Below are 7,383 nucleotides of genomic sequence, written 5' to 3' on the forward strand. Positions count from 1 at the left end.
ATCCTACAACAAACAACCCAGACCCCAAAACAGGCCTTGCTCAGAAGCAGACTCTGCTTTAGTTGTCTGTTCTCCAGTCAGCAGAGCTGCAGCCCTCTGTGGATGGCGGTTCAGAACAGCTCCATGCCTTGTGTTCAGCACTGCCAGGCTAGACAGGACATAAACCTCAGGACATTTTTTCTATCCATTTGTCATTTAACAGGATGTGAGCCAGCTGGCATGTCTCCTCTGTGGCCTTGTCAGCAAGCCTCTTGTTCCATCCTGAATCTATTATGGCCCATTTTCCCTTGACTGCATGTTCAGTTTGCTGCTCCTGTGGCTGTGCCTCAGCAGCAGCCCTCCTCTGATGTTGTGGATAACCTTTTCCTCTGTCAGTACCCCAGTGAAGGGGTACCAACATTATTCCAATGGCCTTTAATGGCAGAAACTTTATTTATCTTATTAACCCCCATGAAATACAAATTTTAAGAGTTGTACCCCCCTGCTTGTCTGCATACCACTGTAGAGCTTTTTTCCCTTGTGCTATATTATTGAGCTGCTGCCTCTTATTCCTTCTTTGAAGTCCTATTCAAGACCACCTTTGCCCTCTTAAACTGCTTTCCTTAAAGTTTCTGATGTCTTTTCTAACCTAGTGAGACATAAGTGGGAAGAAAGGGTTTGTCCCAATTTCTGTTTCAAAGAATCCAATTTTTCAGGAAAAGAAACTGAGCTCTGTTTACAGAAGTCCCAGATCAAACACTTCTGATTGCTGGTAGAGCAAGGATCTCACTTGGGGTTTATCCCTTTGGTAATGATTTTGTTATCGATGAGGGTGTTGATTCAGTGAGTGTCTAATGCTTTCTGGTCATCAATTATTTCTCCATAGCTTGCTTTCATTCAGCCTTGGAACAGAAATTCCCCAGACACCAGATGATTCATGGACACCTGTAGACAGCTGGAAGTCTGACTTAGCACTGCTGTCACTTGCTGTAAGGTCCATGATCATCTGTGTGTGTAAAATGCTACAACTGGAAAGACCAGAGCAACCTAAAGACAGGCTTTAGGAATATGAGAGCAATAAGAAAGTAATTTATTCCTGGGAACCTCTACCATTTGGCTACACCAATGCATCTCCAGTCCCTTATTTAAAGCAGGTGGTGCAAGCTCCAGGCATTAGGTGGGGATCCTGAATTGTCAGTCACAGTTGTGTCCTCACCTGGAGTGTGAGGATCCATGTAATGAGGACCAAGCTCCTGACCCAGCCGGCCAAGCCTCAGTGCCAAAATCTGGGAGGCAATGAGGCAGCAGCCAGAGCTGTCTGCCCTTTGTCTCTCTTTCAGCTAACAGGTTTTAGGCCTGAGGAAGGAATGAGAAAGCACTTTATTTAAATAGTGTGTTATATGGCCTGGTGTGTGTATGTGCTTTCCCAGATGTGGGGAGGACAGCTTTAGGGGGAAGTTGTTTTCACCTCTGGTGAAAATAACTGCTTGTGTGCCAATTAAGCTTAACAAATTGTTAACTAAAACAGCATCCAGTCTATATAAAAGACTAACTGCTAGTACTTAAAAAAAATATAGCCCTTCAGCAGCCCATCTCGTGTACACATCTTTGAAGCACAAGAGAGGTAAAGCAATTCCTGTCTTGCCCTGGTTGTTGCATTAAGGGATCTTGAGAAGAGGAAATGGCTTCTAGAAATGTGGAGCTCTCCAAAAGACAGACTTTCCCATTAATGCCAATGAAATGATTTCTAGTTTCATAATAAACCCCCCTGTATAATTTTTCCACTCTTTATATGTCTCATAAAGATTCCGCCTGCATGGAACGAAAGGCAAAAGGGGAGAGAAGGGTGGAAAAAAGACGGGAGAGGGGGAAAAAAAAAAGCCACCAAATTTAATCAGATTACTTTTACACTGGGAAACTTAGAATGAGTGTACCCTGCCCTAGAAAAGAAATGGTTGAAACCACATCATATTTATTTCAGCAGTGTGGATGAGAGATGGTGTGTCGTATTATGTTCTCAGCTTCACATTCCGTTTTCTCCCTCTGCTGGCAGTCAGAGACAGAGAAGTTGTAGCTAATAGAAAACAACAAAACTCTCCAAAGGCTGAAGCATTCACGAATCTCAGAACTCTGCGGTACATGCTGAGAAATTAGGTCGTACCATACTTGAGTCCAATTAGTGCTGGAAATGGCTGACAGTCATCCTCTGTACAGAGCAGAGTAATTCCTGGAGAAGATCAGCACAGCTAAAGGCAGTCCTTCCTTTCGAGAGGCAGCGGACGGTCTCGTGTGTTCATGTTACAGCACATATGGGCTGCACAATCAAACTTGGAAGTCACCTATTTTTACTTTTTTTTTTAAAGCGCAACTTCAGGTCTGTGATTTTAGCAATGGTATTTCTTGTCTTTAGGGTACAATGGTGTTCTGTGTGCTTCTGCTGGTTACTGATTCTTCATTTTGGTGGGGTTTTTTTTGTTTTTGTTTTTGTTTTTTTTTACTGTCCTTTGAAAACATTTGTATAATATACAGACCTAAGGGAAAAACCTTGCTAAAGCAGCTGTAAGAAAAAGATTCTGTACTATGTATTAAAAAAAGAAAAAGGATTAATTTTGTTGCAGAGAAGTTCTTTAAAAACAATGGGCTTTTACATAAATTAAAGCCTGGCAGTATGTATTTATTAATAATACTGCCCTATAGGAGAAAATAAATGTTACAGACTTACTTAAAAGGAATATCTAGCAAACAAGAATATAATCTTGCCTATAATGCAGATACTACCTTCTGCTCCGTAGGACTGGGGTATTAACCTTGCAAATGTTGTTATACTAATGACTACAAACTGTAAACTATAAATTTTATAAATATATATCGACCTGGCATGGAAATGTTTATATATTCCCTGTAGCAAGACAGAATCAGTAGTATTGAATTAATAGCATTAAGATTTTTAACTGTTCTTTGAGATATTGTAGTAAATATTATAGCCATTTTATGGGTGAATAAATGGAGGCAGAAGAGAGTTTGTTTAACAGCCTAGAAGTGCAGATTTCTAATCCTCATTTTATTGATACACATATTAAAGACAGGTGGAGATTTTTTTTCCTCTTGAAGGGATGCATTTAGAGCAATAGCTGACGAGGCTTAGAGAAGTAAAGTGCATTTAGTAGGAATTTAGCTAGGGGAAAATGCTGGCAGATGCTAAGGAATATTCAAGTTAAACAAAGACATCTGTGAGCAGTGGCAGTGCTGGGAGAAAAATTCTGTAGTCAGCAGTAAAGGAGACCTGAGTTAGAGCTGCCATGGCAGGCACAGGTCAGGGCTGGGATGGGAGGAAGACTTTGCAGAAGTGTAGCTCAGCTGAAGGAGCCAGACAAAAGCACAGGAAGTTTATAAATAGGGAAAGTTTTAAAACATAGCATTAGTAGTGCTATAAAGTCTAGGAATAAGAACATATTGAATTTTTTCATACCTTCTCACCACTGTTCAGCTGTCTTCCCAAACCTGGAACATCTCAATGGGTGGCGTTTCTTCAGCACAGGATTTCCTGCCACATGCAATTGCTCTGCGGAGATGAGCAGAGATGCTTCTCAGTTGCCCTAGAGCTGCACAGTATCTTCTATTCATTTGTTATCTCTCTGCCAGGGTGGGCACCAAAGCAGAGGTCCAGCTCCTTCATTTTATCAACTTCCCTGCACACAGAAAGGTGAATATCTTGTTTTGTTATTTTGATGAAGCATCTTTATTATAACAATTAAACATTAGAGAGGTTCTATGCATACAAACATGTTCCAAGCAATGGATGGCAAAGGTTCACACAGAGATTTAATACCTTTGCATTGTTACAACTGTGTACAACAATAATTAATTCCTTTCACTCTTTCAGAGACTTGCTGTGGCCTCAGCTTGCCCACAACAACACAGGCTGGGAGTTTGTAGAGGTACCTCCTCTATGTTTTTATGTTTGCAGTAGCTACATTAAGTCTGCATTTTCCTCTGGCCTAGGTGGAAAGATCTGTTAAAAAATAATTGCCACTTCCTTTTCTACCACTGGGATTGCACACAATGAAACCATGTGTAAGATGCAAGGCTTATTCCCTGCCCCTCTAAAGACACCAAGCTAGTGTTCCTGTTGCCCAAATATTGTAATATCTTCCTGACTTTAGTCTTCAGACTTTTTTTTTGTGGTTTTTTGAAGATGAACTGGTAAAACATTGTCATACAATGAGAAATATTTCATGCACACTCTTGTTCATAGATTAAATATTGTTTTCTTTAGGAAAGAATAAAAATAAATAAAAAAGTCATATAAAGCTTGCTGACGATTTGACAAATGGGGGACTTCCTGAAATAGTTTTCAGAGTGGACACAGAAGAAAATAAGATATTGTTATGACTGGATGTGTAAATTCTACACGTTGAGGAGTGTGGTGCCTAAGAAAAGCCTTTTAAGTTGTGAATGGAGAGTCCTGAATACATTTCCACAAAGGTTAGAAGCAAGGTTCCTAGTAGAATATTTTGGAATGAGGTGGTTGGATGTGCTCTGAGTTGTGACTCCTGGATGAAACCATAAAATAAGCCTGAGTTAATAGCTCAGCCACATCCTCTGAAAGAAGGATTTCTTTAAGTGCTTTAATGCTTTTCATAGCACAGAGATGTTATTTGCTTTCATGTAGATACTTTAATTAAATATTACTAAGTTATTTGTGAACCATTGCTATTTATGTAGTATGTATTGTTAGTCTTTCTTGTCAAGTGAGCAGGAGTTTTATCCCTATGAAAATTCACTGTAAAAGAATACCAGCCTGCTTTGAAACAGACAAAACACTTTGGACTGGGTCTTGATTTGGTTTTGTAACAGTGACCTTTTCTTTGCAGATGATGTGTCTGCTGGCTTCAGTGATGTTCCCCTTTCACGGCAGAAAACAAAGCCTAGTTGTTCAGCAGAGCCAGCGTGAGCTCAGAAAACTGAACAGGGAGAAAATCTGAACTTTTAAGTCAATGTCATATGTCTAAATTCAGCTTCTTCCTGAATCATCTATTTACCTGTTACTGTCCTCAATTCGCTTCTGTACTTCTTGTGGAGCGTGTTGCAACAGACAGACTGAGTCGTTTTCTGTCTTAATCAAGCTGCATGTGGAAATGGTGTGCTAAATAGGCTCTGAAGTTTGTCTCTAATTTGTGTTTAGCTGTTAGGAGTGGTTACTACTGCCATCCCCAAAATGTTTCTATTGCAATCAGCACCAATTTCTTCCGTGTGCTAGAAAATGCATGCTGCAAATAGTGAGATCTGAACAGTGAAGTAGTAGGACCAGTCCAAATGGATATTGAATGCTTTCAGCTTCCATTGGCCTCTGGGATTTTGGAACTCAGTGCTTCTTAACCTCAGGCCTTCAGAAAGGATTTATTTTTCTTTTCATTATGCTCTTAGAGATGTAGGGGTTTGTGCTTCTTTCCCCCTTCCCCTCTTTCCTCCCAGAACTTTATGGAGGAACAGTTTTGATTTCCTTGGTCATAAAAACAATTCCCTTGTTCTATGCCCTGTGGTCAAATGTAGCTTCATATGTTGGACAGCTGATTGCAAGGATTTCCTTCAAAAAAATTTGTCAGCAAGCACAATATGTCCTGCAGCATCCTGCCGTGTGGAAGGTGTGTAAATGACAACAGCAAGACATGCAGTTAAACAGGAATTAACAGGATTTCAGCAAAACAAGTATGAAAGCAATTTGGGAACATCTTGAGACAGTTTTTACGTGGCTTTTAGATAAATGAGCAAAAAGAACTTGCAAAGGAACCTCTCATCTGATCAAAAAGACCTTTTGCTTTTCTGTGTATATTTTTGAGGGACATATAAATGTGGTAAAGAAACATTTTGATAGCAAAGTCAAGAGGAAAATGTAGCCATATCTACTGAGATATGTGTGTATGACTGGTAGATCCAATATGCATTTGCCATTGAAAGGAAATATATCTGTCCATATTGCTGCCAAGCACCTAACAGTGCTTTATATTTTCCTCCTACTACATGGACAGTGTCATCTTCCTTCCCTAAACACTATTCTTACTGGAGCAAAAGCCATATAACACAAAACCTCAATATATGGAAGATTTGAGTGGGGGAGGTAGGCACAGATTTTTTTGAACATTTTCTTCCATTTTGCTTTTGAATATTAAAAACATTGAAATAATTCTTTATTTCCCCCAATGTCCATACAAGTCATGCACTATAACCTTCTACATATGTGGTCAAGTGGAGGAGCAGCTAACTTTGGCAATTGTCCAGTTTTTCCAGACAAAACCAGGTTTTGCTTGTGCTTTGGGTATGTCTGCTCCCATAGATGGTTCTGTATCCCTTTTAGGCACTTGAAAAAAATGGACCACTAATTCACAGGTGGAATATTTTTAGCCTAGCTTGCTGTTGCTAACTCCAAAGAATTTAGTCACTGAAAGGCCAAAAATATGGGAAGGGCTAAAATCCAGGGTTAAATGTCAATCTTTTTTTATGTCTACTTGTATTGCTATATATTAGTGGTATCCTTTCATGGATTGTGGTGTACTGTATGTTCATGCTCACCCAGCAATTAATCTGTTGTGCATGTCTGACAGCCCAGTCCTAAAATCCTTTTTAATATGTCACAGTATGGAAAGGCACAATAATGTGGGTTTGATATGTTTTAACTGTATGGTCCTCCTGGGCATGTAGGATGTTGTAGCAGATGGATTTCATGTAAATAACAAGTATATTTAACCTAAAGAAAGAGGAAAATATGTCACCTCTCCACATACCCCTACTTGCAAAGTAGAAGAATTCTCCCTTGTTTTCCTAGTTCTAACTGGTCGAGATACTTTTAGGAAACAGGTTATTGTCTCATTTTTAATGCACAGTATTCAGTGTGGCCTTATTCAGGTGTAAAGGAAGATGTCTCACAACTGACCTTAACAAACAAAAGGTGTGATGTGAGACAAGTTGCAAGTGGAGGAAGAGAGGGACGAGAAGGATGGGAGGGAAACACCATGAAATTATTTAAATGTTCCCCTTACAAACAATGGAAAATTATAGTTGTCATTGGTTGCACTTGCTTCAACCATGAAGAGTTTCACTTGTACTTCAGCTAGGTTCCACATCTTTTCCTTTTTCTCCTCCATCACCTCTGCATGACATATTCTGTCTCTTGTCCTGCTGTACAGATGTGCTGCATTATCAGTCCAAATTTGTTTTCCTGCTATGTCAGGTACATTTTTTCCCATATGTCATGGGATGGCTTAACTGAGGATGGTGCTTCAACATGTGTGCAGTGAAGGCTAGGAAATGCCACATTTCTACAGCATTGGGTGTGCTTGCTCTGTTATGAGTCAGGAAGATTTGAGAAACTGATGTAATACACTAAATAAATGATGTATTACTCAA

At 39.6% G+C, this 7,383-nt stretch overlaps 1 long non-coding RNA gene across 1 annotated transcript; it reads left to right on the forward strand.

Annotated features, from left to right (window-relative positions):
* Nucleotides 1–1,993: 1,993 nt before the first annotated feature.
* Nucleotides 1,994–7,383, forward strand: LOC125324152. Its single transcript, XR_007202836.1, has 4 exons — nt 1,994–2,353; nt 3,467–3,682; nt 3,863–3,917; nt 4,854–7,383. It is a non-coding gene; the product is annotated as an uncharacterized LOC125324152 (long non-coding RNA).

The sequence above is a fragment of the Corvus hawaiiensis genome, chromosome 3 (assembly GCF_020740725.1).
Source record: "Corvus hawaiiensis isolate bCorHaw1 chromosome 3, bCorHaw1.pri.cur, whole genome shotgun sequence".
NCBI classification, from domain to species: Eukaryota; Metazoa; Chordata; class Aves; order Passeriformes; family Corvidae; genus Corvus; species Corvus hawaiiensis.